A 15,277-nucleotide genomic window follows, 5' to 3' on the forward strand; every position below is an offset into this window, starting at 1 on the left:
CTGAACATGTCCAATTTTGTCTAATCTTAATGTGGAAAAACTGATATGGAAAATAGTTTGATCAGCCGGGCATGGTGGCTCAAGCCTGTAATCCCAGAACTTTGGGGAGCTGAGAGGGGTGGATGACCTGAGGTTGGGAGATGGAGACCAGCCTGGCCAACATAGTGAAACCTGTCTCTACTAAAAATACAAAAATTAGCCAGGTGTGGTGGCACACACCTGTAATCACAGCTGCTCAGGAGGCTGAGGCAGGAGAGTCATCTGAACCCAGGAAGCGGAGATTGCAGTGAACTAAGATCACATCACTGCACTTCAGCCTGGGTGACAGAGCAAGACTCCATCCAAAACAAAGAAAAGAAAATAGTTTGATGGTTCCTCGAAAAGTTGAACATAGAATAACCAGCAATACCACTCCTAGGTATATGCTCAAAAGAAATGAAAATAGGTATCAAACAAAAGCCTGCACATGAATATTCATAGTAGCATTATTCATAATAGCCAAAAGGTGGAAACAACTCAAATGTCCACCAGTTGATGACTGGATAAACAAAATATGGTACATCCATACACAGGAATATTATTCGGCCATAAAAAGAAATGCTGATACATGCTACAACTTAGATGAACCTTGAAAACATCATGCCTAATAGAAGAAGCCAGACACAAAAGGTTGCACATAGTATGATTCCAATTACATAAAATGTCCAGAATAGGCAAATCCATAGAAATAGAGAGATCAGTATTTACTTGGAACACTTGGGACAATAAAAAATAATAAATAAAATTTTTAAAAAAGAAAGAAATCAGAAGTTGCCAGAGGATGAGGAGAAAGGAAAATGATGAGTGGCTGCCAACAGGTACCAGGTTTCTCCCATCCAAGTACTAACCAGACCCAACCGTGCTTAGCTTCTGAGATCAGACAAGATTGGACATGTTCAGGGTGGTATGGTTATAGACAGATACCAGGGTTTCTTTTTGGGGTGACGAAATGTTCTGGAATTAGATAGCGGTGATGGTTACACAACCTTGTGAATATACAGACATGAGCCACATAATGATGTTTCAGTCAACAACAGACTGCATACATGACAGTGGTCCTATAACACAGTGGTCCCCAACCTTTTTGGCACCAGGGACTGGTTTCATGGAAGACAATTTTTCCATGGACTAGGGGGGAGGGGGGATGGTTTCAGGATGAAACTGTTCCACCTCAGATCATCAGGCATTAGTTAGATTCTCGGAAGGAGTGCGCAACCTAGATCCCTTGCATGTGCAGTTCACAATAGGGTTCACGCTCCTATTAGAATCTAATGCCACCACTGATCTGACGAAAGGCAGAGCTCAGATGGTAATGCTTGCTCATACGCTGCTCATCTCCTGCTGTGTTACTGGGTTCCTCACAGGTCACGGCCCTGGGGGTTGGGGACCCCTGCTATAATATTATAATACCATATTTTTACTGTACATTTTCTATGTTTAGATACACTAATACTTATCATTGTGTTACAGCTGCTTACAGTATTTAGTACAGTTAGATGTTGTACAGGTAGCCTGAGAGCAATAGGTTATACCATATAACCTAGATATGTAGTAGGCTGTCCCGTCCAGGTATGCGTAATTATACTCTATGATGTTTGCATGACGCATTTCTCAGAACCTGCCCTTGTTGTTAAGTGATGCACAGGTACTAACAACTGCTGAACTGTATGTTGTAAAATGATGAGTTTCATGGTATGTGAATTATATCTCAATAGAAAAGAGCATTTATAAAGTTCTTGTTGCTAAATTTATTTACTTTCAGTAAATTTTATTTTAAAAGATGTCTATGGGCCGGGTGCAGTGGTTCATGCCTGTAATCCTAGCACTTTAGGAGGCTGAGGTGGGTGGATCACCTGAGGTCAGGAGTTTGAGACCAGCCTGGCCAACACAGTGAAACCCTGTCTCCACCAAAAATACAAAAATTAGCCAGGCGTGGTGGCGGGCACCTGTAATCCCAGCTACTCAGGAGGCTGAGGCAGGAGAATCACTTGACCCCAAGAGGCGGAGGCTGCAGTGAGCCAAGATCACGCCACTGCACTCCAACCTGGACAACAGAACAGAGCAGGACTCTGTCTCAAAAAAAAAAAAAAAAAAAAAAAAAAGTCTATGTCTTAATGTCTTCATGGTGCTGGGACATAACTGACATTTGAAGCCTTGAATGCCTCTCTCTTTGCAAAGTCATTTGTTACTACTCAGTTACCATCTCCCCTCCAATATCCAACTGCATGCCAAACCTCTAGCCAGTACTAGAACGCATACTACCGAGCTCTTCCATACTTTAGCACCCGCACACATGCTGTTCCTTCTGCCCAAAAACTTTTGTGCCTTCGGTCCATCTCATCCAAGCCTGTTTTTCAATGCCCAACACAAATGTCACTGGTACCCTGAAACTTCAACTCCTCCTTGCCCCATCTCAGAAAATGTAACTTTCTGTATTCTTCTCTCTGTATATTCCTCTACAGAGGTATTTCTTATACTATAACATAACCACCTTGTCCCATGTTTGTTCTCTTCTTCCGTCTTCATCCCAGACTGGGACTCCAGGGAGGTACAATTTTTTTTTTTTTTGTGACAGAGTCTCGCTCTGTTGCCAGGCTGGAGTGCAATGGCGTGATCTTGCTTCATTGCAACTTCCACCCCTCAGGTTCAAGTGGTTCTCCTACCTCAGCCTCCCCAGTAGCTGGGATTACAGGTGCACGTCACCATGCCCAGCTAATTTTTGTATTTTTAGTAGAGACGGGATTTCACTGTGCTGACCAGGATGGTCTCGATCTCTTGACCTCATGATCCGCCCGCCTCAGCCTCCCAAAGTGTTGGGATTACAGGCGTGAGCCACCGCACCCGGCCAGAGGTACAACTTTCTTAGTCAATCTTGAGCACCAGTGTAGTGCTTAGAAGAGGGTAGTGAGAGAAGAGCTGACATTTACTGAATGCCTAAGAAGTTCAGGGCACATAACAATCTTCACAACCATCCTGTGAAGTACATATTACCTTACCCATTTTACAGATAAAGAAACTTGAGTTTTAAGAAAGGTAGAGCAATTTTCCTAAGGTCATTCAACCTGTTAAATGATGGAATGGAGGAGTCAAGACCAGATTGGACTTCCGCCTCTTTTTTTTTTCGGAGACGGAGTCTGGCTCTGTTGCCCAGGCTGGAGTGCTGTGGCGAGATTTCCACTCACTGCAAGTTCCGCCTCCCGGGTTCATGCCATTCTCCTGCCTCAGCCTCCCCAGTAGCTGGGACTACAGGCGCCCCCATCATGCCCGGCTAATTTTTTGTATTTTTAGTAGAGACCGGGTTTCACCGTTAGCCAGGATGCTCTTGATCTCCTGACCTCGTGATCCACATGCCTCGGCCTCCCAAAGTGCTGGGATTACAGGCCTGAGACACCGCGCCCAGCCCTGTCTTTTTTTTTCTTTTTCTTTTTTTTGAGATCGCCCAGGCTGGAGTGCAGTGGCCGGATCTCAGCTCACTGCAAGCTCCGCCTCCCGGGTTCACGCCATTCTCCTGCCTCAGTCTCCCCAGTAGCTGGGACTAGGGGCGCCTGCCACCACGCCCGGCTAATTTTTTATATTTGCAGTAGAGAGGGGGTTTCACAGTGGTCTGGATCTCCTGACCTCGTGATCTGCCCGCCTTGGCCTCCCAAAGTGCTGGGATTACAGGTGTCAGCCACCGCGCCCGGCCTTTTTTTTTTTTTTTTTTTGAGAAGGCATCTCTCTCTGTCGCCCAGGCGGGAGTGCAGTGGCACTATCTTGGCTCACTGCAATCTCCACCTCCCAGGTTCGTGCCATTCTCCTGCCTCAGCCTCAGGAGTAGCTGGGACTACAGGCACCCACCACCACGCCCGGCTAATTGTATTTTTAGTAGAGATGGGGTTTCACCCTACAATGGTCTCGATCTCCTGACCTCACACCCGCCTCATCTCAGCCCCCAAAGTGCTGGGATTTATAGGCATGAGCCACCGCTACCAGGCTGGACTTCTGCCTCTTTTTTTTTTTTTTTTGAGACGGAGTCTCTCAGCCATCACCCAGGCTGAGTGCAGTGGCTGGATCTCAGCTCACTGCAAGCCCGCCTCCCGGTTCACTATCTTCCCTGCCTCTGTAGCCTCCCAGTAGCTGGGACTGTATGCCCGCCACTCCTGCGTCTGCCAAGCTTTTGTATTTTTAGTAGAGACGGGGTTTCACTGTGTTAGCCAGGATGGTCTCGATCTCCTGACCCCGTGATCCGCCCGTCTCGGCCTCCCAAAGTGCTGGGATTACAGGCTTGAGCCACCGCGCCCGGCGACTTCTGCCTCTTAAATCCAGGGTTCTCCTGTCACTACAGTAAGGTATTGACTAACATAAGCTATGAGATATCACTGCCTGGGTACATATCCCAGCTCTTCCACTTATCTTTGTGGCTTTACGCAAAGTAACCTCTTTATGATTGTTTCTTCATTTGTAAAAGGAAGATAATAACAGTGCCTATATATAGGGTTTTATGAAGAATAAATGAGATAGTATATATAAAGCACTTAGAACAGTATCTGGCACATACTAGGTGCTCAATAAATGTTAGCTATGACATTTATTACTGTCCCACATTGAGCTGGTGTTTGTTAAACACTGGATGACTGGATAAAATGTACATCTTTCATGCAGAGATTGCTGGATTATCCATTTCACTGATTCAGGACCAGAGTCTCTGAGGAATCCAGAGAGGGGATGTTAAAGCCCTAAGAAGTAAAAACACTAAAATGATAACATTTTGACCTTTTGAAGACTCTTTGAGGTGGCAATGGCCACAAAATTGAGCGGAAACAAAATATTTTCGCCCCATTTCCAGATAAATTGGATTTGCTAAACTGCCCAGAATAACAAGAGCAAGAATTAGATGTTCAGCTAAGCTCTAGCTTCTGATCCTAGATGGTGGCAATAACAACAATAGTATTAATGATAATTGCAGAAACTCTTGATATGTGTGAGGCTTCTTCTAAATGCTTTATATACATTAACAATTTAATGTTCATCGGAGCAGATTCTCCTACTGTATCCAAGACAGCAGAAATTCAGAGCAAAAAGGAGATTGCTGCCTGATAGCAGAGCCACTCTAGGAATGGGGAGATTTTCTCATAAATCCAATGACTAGTAAAAGTGACAAGAGGTTAGTCCACTTAGTGTTGGAAAGGACAAGATCCTAGAAAGTGGAAATGCTCCACTATTGCTTTAGGGGCAACAGCCTGGCTGCAACTGGGAAGACTTTCTATTTCTAACGTCAGGATAATAGGGAAGCTCCTGCCAATGCTGCATAGAACTAAGGACACTTAGCAGTGATGGCTGACTTCCAACTGAGCCATTAAGGTAAATGTAGAAGAAAGCTCCAGGTAGAAATATCTTTGGGAACTCAGAGAACACACTAAGTGTCTGAAGCTGGTACTTAATCTATTATTGAACTCAGAGTTTGCCATTCTGGGGCCAATTTGAGTCCACTTATGACACCTCCCGCAACACTGCTCATTTCTGTTAACTGGACTTCACAGAGGGTGAGAAGGGCAGCAATCAGATCATATAATTGGGCCTCATTGTAATAAAATGTTGATTTCTCTTGTCCTTGGACTTCCTTCCAGCCACAATCACTCTATGATCTTGTCTGGGATTCTTTTTCCTTGCTCTCTCCATTTTGCTGACTGTAATGGAATAATAGCAGAAGCTCTCAATCTGTATGAGGCAAATATATGAAGAATGTGTAACATTGACTGTGTTTCCTAATAGACAAATTATCTAAAGGACATCTCTTAAGAAGAGATGAGATGGAGCCAACTGTGAGAAAAAAAAATGGGTGAAGAAAGTTTCAAGAAGACTCCATAGAGCAGAATGGGAAAGATGGCCAGGAGAAAAGTGAGATAATAAAAGGAAAAGCAGTCCCTGACACAGAAGGTGCTCAACAGCTATTTGCTGACTGAAAGAACACACACTAATAAGAGAATGAAATACCAGGATTATAAAGAGGGAACAAATATATTTTCCCGTCTACCTTGTTGTTACCCCACCCAGGATATATTTAGATTGGTGCAAAAGTAATTGTGGTTTTTGAATACTTAATAGATTAACATCTAATTTATGTATTGTTTACATACATACACATACAAACTACAACCATGTATGATACATTTAAAGTAATACGCTAGGCACAGTGGTGCATACCTATAGTCCCAGCTATTCAGGAGGCTAAGGTGGGAAGACTGCTTGAGCATAGGAACTCAAGTCAGCTTGGGCAACATAGCAAGACCCTGTCTCTAAACAAAGAAAACAAAAAAAGTGAAGTAATTAATGCCAAACATTGCAATCAGGGTTTGGTGTACTTGAAATACACAAATGAGTATTTTTACATGCTGAAGACACAGCAACCAACAACTAGGGCTAAAGTACTGCATTCCTAAAGTTAACCCACAGAGCCTATCATGCCATGCCAAAGTTCATTTCTCCGGCTCCAAACCTGGAACTTTCCTTTCCTATTTCCTCTCCCTAACAGCTTAGAGCTACTGGACTCCATCCTTGGACTCCTCTGTTCACTGCAAATGTTCTTTATAAGCTATGAAATCCGGATTTGAGGTCTGGTTTCTTACTTCAACTTTGAAACTCATTTCCCACCCCAAGTTAACACAATCTCAAAATATTCATGAATTTTATGGCTAGACCTAAAGCTTCTTTGTGCCTCCCTGCCAGCCTGCCTTTGTTTTAGTACCTTCTAGCCTGTCCTCACTTGAGTTTTTACTCTAATTTTTTGTCCAGTCATCCCATCACTAGTCCCCTATCAAACTGCTTGCTGGACATTTCTGTATACATACCTTGCTTGTCCTTACGTCAAATTCAAAACCACCAAGACCAAATCCAATTAAGGAAGGAGACCACTACTACTCCTGCTGCCCTCCTCCCCACACCTTGCCTAGTTCACAAGACAGGAGGAAAGAGAGAAAGAAACAAAGTAAGATAAATAGCCAGACAACCTTGGCACCACCACCCAGTCCTAGGAGTTAAAAAAAGTAATAATAACAACATCAACCCCGGACCTAAACTACTTGTGTTATCTGTAAATCTGACACTGTATGAAAAAAAAAAAGCATTGTAAAACTTTTTGTTCCGTTAGCTGATGCATGTAGGCCCCAGTCCCGTTTCTTCCCACGCTTGCTCAATTTATCACGACCCTTTCACGTGGACCCCTTAAAGTTGTAAGCCTTTAAAAAGGCCAAGTATTTCTTTTTCGGGGAGCTCAGCTCTTAAGATGCAAGTCTGCCAACGCTCCTGGCCGAATAAAAAACCTCTTCCTTCTTTAATCCGGCGTCTGAGGAGTTTTGTCTGCGGCTCGTCCTGCTACACAATGTGTGTTCCCAAATCAACTCTCCTTCCTCACCTCCCTGGTATGGTTACTGACCAATTAGAATTAATGTTCAACCACTCAGAATGCCATAGGAGGTAGGCCAAATCAGTGTACTGAGTCCAATGTCAGCCCTGTCCATAATCCTTCCACCCAGCTAAACTTGGAGGAATTGTCTATTCTCATAGTCTCCCTTCATCATTGATTTATTCCTTCCATAATCCACACATTTTTAGCCCTCCTTCCTTACCATCAAAATTCCTCCTGACAAGGTCACCAATAGCCTTCTTCTTGCTAAAACCAACGAATTCTTTTTAGCTTTTATTTCACTTGATCATCCTTGGTAACATTTAACAATGCTGACCATTCCCTCCTCCCTGAAACACTCTCCTCAGCTTCTCTGACATTATACTCTTCTGGTTGCAATCCAATCACCTCTGGTGATGCCTTCTCAGTCTTCCCCAAACCTGCTTTTCCTCAGGTTTCTTTTTTTTTTTTTTTTTTTTGAGACGGAGTCTCGCTCTGTCGCCCAGGCTGGAGTGCAGTGGCGCGATCTCGGCTCACTGCAAGCTGCGCCTCCCAGGTTCACGCCATTCTCCTGCCTCAGCCTCCCGAGTAGCTGGGACTACAGGCACCTGCCACCACGCCCGGCTAATTTTTTTGTATTTTTAGTAGAGACGGGGTTTCACCGTGTTCGCCAGGATGGTCTCGATCTCCTGACCTCGTAATCCGCCCCCCTCGGCCTCCCAAAGTGCTGGGATTACAGGCGTGAGCCACCGCGCCTGACCACCTCAGGTTTCTTATCTCAGTGAATGATACCACTATCCCCCAAGCTCCTAAAGCAGAAACCAAATTCCTTATTCTTATTTGCTCCTAACATTCCTTCAATCATTGAATCCTGCTTATTCTTAGTTTGCTTCTCTTCACTGCCTACATTTTTCTTTTTTCTTTTTCTTTTTTTTAAATGAGATGGAGTCTTGCTCTGTTGCCCAGACTGGAGTGCAGTGGTGCGATCTTGGCTCACGGCAACCTCCACCTCCCTGGTTCAAGTGATTCATCCGTTTCAGCCTGCCAAGTAGCTGGGACTACAGGCGCGTGCCACCAGGCCCGGCTAATTTTTGTATTTTTAGTAGAGACAGGGTTTCACCATATTGGCCAGGCTGGTCTCAAACTCCTGACCTTGTGATCCGCCCGCCTTGGCCTCCCAAAGTGCTGGGATTACAGACGTGAGCCACCATGCCCGGCCTTCACTGCCTACATTTTTAAAGCACTTAACCATGTGCTAGGCAGGTGTGTTCTAAGTTATTTAATCCTCGCAACAAGACTGTAAGGTAAATTTTATCATCTCTAATTTTCAGATTAGGTAACAGAGGCAAAGAGTGGTTAAATAACTTGCATAAGGTCACATAACTACTAAGTGGCAGAGCAGGATTCAAACCCAGGTGGCCTGACTCAATTCTGGGTCCAGGTCACTATTCTATCTCACTGAAATCTCTGCAACAGCCTCCTTGGTTTCCAGCTTTGCATCATGGCTTCCCTGTAGCCACAGCGATCTTTGTTAAAACATAAATCTGACTCTTGCTACTCTTTTGCATGAAATTCTTTACTGGCTCTTTATTACCTTCAGAATAAAGTCTACATTCAATATGACATTCAGGGACCTCCATAACCTAGCCAGAAAGTGTTTACTTCTTTGGCTTCATGTTTTTGGGTTTTGGCCCCATTTTAACCACGACCCTAAAAGCTCCACTAGCACAATGATAGCCTATACTTCCAGGTTTCTGCATTGTTTGATGTGCCAAGAACACTCTTTCCCATCTTCACATTTGACTTCTTCTGATGAGCCTTTTCTGACCTCCTAAGACTAGGGTGTATGCCTCTCCTGTGAGCTCCCACAGCCCCCAGTTCTAATTCTCACTGTAGCATTTATTTCACTGTGTTATTGCCCATCTACTAATATTAATATCTGCTTTATCACAAGATTGTGAGCTTCCTGAGAATGGGAACTGTGTAGGATTCACTGTTGTATCCTCAGTACTCACTGCTGCCTACCTGGTGCACGGTACACAATATTCATTTAATGAATAAAACTTTATTGTCTATATCACACTCTTTAACACTTACTTATATAATGCCCTATATTGATTTTATTTTCATGTGTGTTAGCCTGATCTTTATTTTTATTTTTATTTTTTTTTATTTTTTTTTTGAGACAGAGTCTCGCTTAGTCGCCCAGGCTGGAGTGCAGTGGCGCGATCTCGGCTCACTGCAAGCTCCGCCTCCCGGGTTCACGCCATTCTCCTGCCTCAGCCTCCCGAGTAGCTGGGACTACAGGCGCCCGCCGCCTCGCCCGGCTAATTTTTTGCATTTTTAGTAGAGACGGGGTTTCACCGTGTTAGCCAGGATGGTCTCGATCTCCTGACCTCGTGATCCGTCCGCCTCGGCCTCCCAAAGTGCTGGGATTACAGGCGTGAGCCACCGCGCCCGGCAGCCTGATCTTTAAAACCAGAATGTCGGTTTCTTGAAAGATAGCAAATATACCCAGTACTTCTTTTATATATTTATTTACTCTCAGGCTGGGCGCAGTGGCTCACGCCTATAATCCCCACATTTTGGGAGGCTGAGGCAGGAGGATCACTTGAGTCCAGGAGTTTGAGGTCATCCTGCGTATAGTGAGACCGCATTTCTATAAAAAATAAGCAAAATTAGCTGGCATGGTGGCATGTACCTGTGGTCCCAGCTACTCAGGAGAGCTGAGATGGGATGATTGCTTGAGCTCCAGAGGTTGAGGCTGCAGTAAGCCATGATCATGCCACTCCAGCCTGGTGACAGAGCAAGATCCTGTCTCATAAAAGAAAAAAACTATCTTTAGAGATGGGGTATCACTCTGTCACCCAGGATGGAGTGCAGTGTCATGATCATAGCTCACTGCAGCCTCGAACTCTTGGACTCAAGAGATCCTCCCACCTTAGCCTCCCAAGTAGCTGGGACTACAGGTCTGTGCTGCCATGCCCAGCTAATATTTTTATTTGTAGAGATGGGGAGGGGGTCTCATTATGTTGCCTAGGCTGGTCTTGAACTTCTGGCCTTAAGCAATACTCCTGCCTCAGCCTCCCAAAATGTTGGAATTATAGGCAAGACCCACCATGCCTGGCCTATACCTAGTACAAGTTAGGGGGTACTCACAAAACTTCCTGATAACAATTTATTCAGGCATCAATGAATGTCAACAATCCAATGATTCTGGTAATATTTCTCTCTCTCTCTCCCTCCATATGAGGAAACTGAGTCATAGTTTAGTAGCTTGCCTAAGATGACATAGCTAGGAAGCAAGAGAGCTGGGATTTGAATCCTGATGTTGGTGCCTGTATTCTTAACCACTATGATAACAGGCTAAGAAAACTAAAATTACAGATGCTAAGTAACTTACCTAAGATCTTTTTAAACATTTAGAAAGTCTTTTTTTTTTCCTTTGATAGTACGCAAGGAACTAAGATCATAGTGCAGTGCTAAGACTAGAACCCAAGTATTTCCAAAGGCTACGCTCGGCCAGGCATGGTGGCTCACACCTGTAATCCCAGCACTTTGGGAGCCTGAGGCGGGAGGATCATGAGGTCAGGAGTTCAAGATCAGCCTGACCAACATGGTGAAACCCCATCTCTACTAAAAATACAAAAAATAGCTAGGCGTGGTGGCGGGTGCCTGTAATCCCAGCTACTCGGGAGGCTGAGGCAGAAGAGGGAGGCTGAAGCAGAAGAATCTTGCTTGAACCCGGGAGGCAGAGGTTGCAGTAAGCCGAGATCACGCCACTGCACTCCAGTCTGGGTGACAGAGTGAGACTCTGTCTTAAAAACAAAAACAAAAACAAAACCCAAAGCCTATACTCATACATTATTTGGTATACCGCTTCTCCTACTTTAAAAGTCAGTACTAAGCTCATACTGGGTGTTAATACATTTTAAAACTGCAAATCCAGTTTACTGAAATTGGAGAATATCAGATTCCCTTCCAAGAGAGACAGAGTTGTAGCTTAGTGGGTGAATTCACCTTTTATATTGACAGTCTAGTCTTACGAACCAATTAAGTTTGTAGTTTCTGCATTCCTCCTGTGACACCGAAGACTGTGTTTTCATCAATGTGAAAACCATGCTATCTCAGCTAAATCAAAATCCACTCTCATTCAAGAATTTATTCTTCCTTTTATTTCTCAACACCAGTGACATGTTCCCAAGTTCTCTGCCTTTACGGATCCTTAGTTCCCAGTGTGGAATGTCTTATTTCTGAAAGCAACCTGTGATTGACAAGCCTTCTTGGCTATTCTGTAGTTTACCCTAAAAAAAAAAAATCCGTTCTCTCTGTCGGCTCATTAGACTGCTTTTCCTTACATGGTACTCTGCTTTTCATTTCAAGCATTTATTAAAACTAAACTATGTACCAAGCATACACAAAATGGATATAACCTAACTCACTGAAGGCACTTTCAAAGAAACAGCCTTGGTGTTTAGATATTTTGACTAGAATATTATTTCCCTAACAAGCTGCATAAAACCATCCCTGTTCAGTTTGTAATTATACACCAAAATATTGAGCACAATCTCAGTAGCTACTTCTATAGCACATCATATAAAGTGAATTGCTGGAGCCAACTCATTAGATCTTACTCCAAAGATTTTTACCAACACCTTGGCCCTCTTTTGCTGACAAAAAGGATTCTTAAGCCTTTTAACAGCTTTATGACTTCCTTATTAGAGCTCACCCACTAACATATACTATTAACAAAATGAACTGCCCATCCTTCTTGGGAAACACTCTGGAGAATATTTCCTGATTTCATAGCACAGTTTTGTCTCTGGATTAGTACGAAACTGAGAATCAAACATCCCTGGAATATTCTGTAAAACATGAGTATTATGTTTCACAATGTTGTCTTCAAGGATATAAACAATTCAAAATTTAAGTATTTGAGTAGTACTGTATCATATTATTATTGCTGTGATATTTTCAGAAGAAATCTGAAGTCCGGAGTAAGTCTGGAGTAACTACGGGCCATAAAATATGGCCATCTTGCCCCAATAAATGGAGCAAAGTTCAAATCTGGATCATCAGCAAAAGACAACAGGCACATTTCTAAACCAAATCTGATTGTCTTGAGGAAGGAAGGTACTGAACCTGTTAGAGTACATCTCTGAAGGACTGAGAATCAAGTCCTTCATTCCCCCGCCCCCCAAAAAATCCAATCAATCATGCTGATAAATGTCTTAGTTACAGGGGAGAAAAAATAGAGATGACTAAGCCGAAAAACATCTCCTTCTGGCTTTGTATCTTTTCTGGGCAGTGCTGTTCCTGATAAGACACATGACACAAAATATGGTTTTGCTGAATATCAAGGTAAGTTAGGGAAAACGGTAGGTTTTTGAATAGGAAAAATTAGATGACAACAGCAACAGGTAAAGCAGCCTTGGGCTTCTGAGGTAGAAATACTGGCATCCCTACGTAGGCATGGTAGATAATCTGAAAATAGCACAAGTGCTGGCCTGTTATAGCCTGTGTCTACCATAAACAGAGGGAAAAGTATTACAATCTAGCAAAAGTAGCCCTTCAAAATCTAAGGAGGAGCATTTCATCAGATATCAATAAACGAACCCTCGCTGCATACAAAGCAATACATTAGGTGCTGAGTGATCAACTTCAAAGAACCTCCTGCTATTCTGAAATTTAAAACTGTACTCTCATTTCCTCAAGCCTGTATTTTATGTAATGAAACAAAATGCACATCATATATCTCTTGCAGCAGTGTGAGAGTAAACATAGGACCCCTCCCACCAAAAATTGTGCAGAGCCCTTCCCCTTCAGCCTTTTGCTACAGAAATATCCTACTGCTTCCCTAAAAATAGTATATGCTTTCTTTAGCAAGTGGAATATCACCCTGTTACTCTCTCCCTTACTCTGCTTCACTTTTTTTTGCATAATGCTTATGATTACCTGATATTTTACATATTTATCATGTCTCTTCCAATTAGAATATAAGCTTCATGAGGGCAGAAATTTCAAATATTTTGTTCACAGATGTATTCCCAGTATCTAGAACTGTATTTAGCATGTAGCAGATTCTCAAAAATATTTGTAAAATTAATAAAATTTAAAAATCCTTATTATATTGGAATTGTTAAATTAAAAAAAAATTTAAGACAGGGTCTCTCTTTGTTGCCCAAGCTGGAGTGCAGCGGCATGATCACAGCTCACTGCAGCCTCCAACTCCTGAGCTCAAATAATCCTCCCACCTCAGCCTCCTGAGTAGGTGGGACTACAGGTGAGTGCCACCACACCTGGCTATTTTTTTTTGGTAGCGATGAGGGTCTCGCTATGTTGCCCAGGCTGGTCTCAAAAACTCCTGGGCTCAAGGGATCCTCCCACCTTGGCCTCCCAAGTGCTGGGATTTACAGGTGTGAGCCATTATGTCTGGCCAAATTTTAAAATTTTGCCATATCTGTGTTTGTATATGTGTGAATAAATTTACAGACTCTAGGGTGTAATTCACAGTGTAGAACAAGTCAAGAGGCAGAGGATCCGAAACTTGGGTGGGGAGATAGGAGAGTGATTGCAAAAACAAAGCAATGCATCTTATTACATGGACGAAAGGGATCAAACATTATCAGCAAACTATTTTAAAGAGTGAATTAAATTTATCTCTCTATCCTTTCTTTGATTGTAGTGAATTCAAATTCACCTCAGATTAGTTGAATTGACATTAGCTTTCTTCTCTGATAAAGCTTTTAAAATTTATTTAGTAAAGTGGCCAGGCACAGTGGCTCACAACTGTTATCCCAGCACTTTGACAAGCCAAGGTGGGTGGATCACCTGACGTCAGGAGTTTGAGACCAGCCTGGCCAACATGGTGAAACCCCATCTCTACTAAAAAAAATTCAAAAAAAAAAATTAGCCAGGTGTGGTGGCGCACACCTTTAATCCCAGCTACTTGGGAGGCTGAGGCAGGATAATTGCTTGAACCTGGGAGGTGGAGGTTGCAGTAAGCGGAAATGGTGCCACTGCACTCCAGCCTGAGAGACAGAGATTCTGCCTCAAAAAAAAAAAAAAAAAAAAAAATTTGGAAAGTTGTTTTCCTCCTTATATTACTGCCTGCAAGATCGAAACAGAGTTTCCCATTTCTATTTTGGGATCTGACTGAGTCACAAGGTAGTCTTGGCAAATCACTCTGCTCTATCTCTCAGTTTCTTAAGGCTGCCTGGGAACTTGAACTGTCAGCCAAACAGGAAGAAGGGTCCTTCCGCCTAACTCCAAAAGGCCTAAGTCAAATGGATATGCTGAGATTTAATGATGGATATAAATTACAGCAAATGGATTCCCTATAGGGTGAGGAGGAAAAAAAGCAAACATTTTACTTAACTTCCTCTATACAATTCGGGGCTGGCAGAAAGGGCAGACTATTACAATGTAGCTGAGCAAATTTTTCCATGTTTGCATAACATGTGTTTTCAACTAAAGATACTCCTTCTATATTACTACTGTATACAACACCCCAAAAAACCTCAAATGTAAGTAAAGCAATGTGACAGATTTTACGCTGGCCAAGTTACACTGTTTTTGTTTTGTTTTTTTGTTTTTTTTTAGTGTCAGTGTTCATAAAGGCCCTTTTTCTTTTTCAAGGATGGGTATGAAGTGTTACTTGGCCGGGCACGGTGGCTCACGCCTGTAATCCCAACACTTTGGGAGGCCGAGACGGGCGGATCACGAGGTCAGGAGTTCAAGACCAGTCTGGCCAACAAAATGAAACTCCGACTCTACTAAAAATACAAAAAATTAGCTGGGTGTGGTGGTGTGTACCTGTAATCCCAGCTATTCGGGAGGCTGAGGCAGGAGAATTGT

Source organism: Papio anubis, chromosome 16 (assembly GCF_008728515.1).
Source record: "Papio anubis isolate 15944 chromosome 16, Panubis1.0, whole genome shotgun sequence".
Lineage (NCBI taxonomy): Eukaryota > Metazoa > Chordata > Mammalia > Primates > Cercopithecidae > Papio > Papio anubis.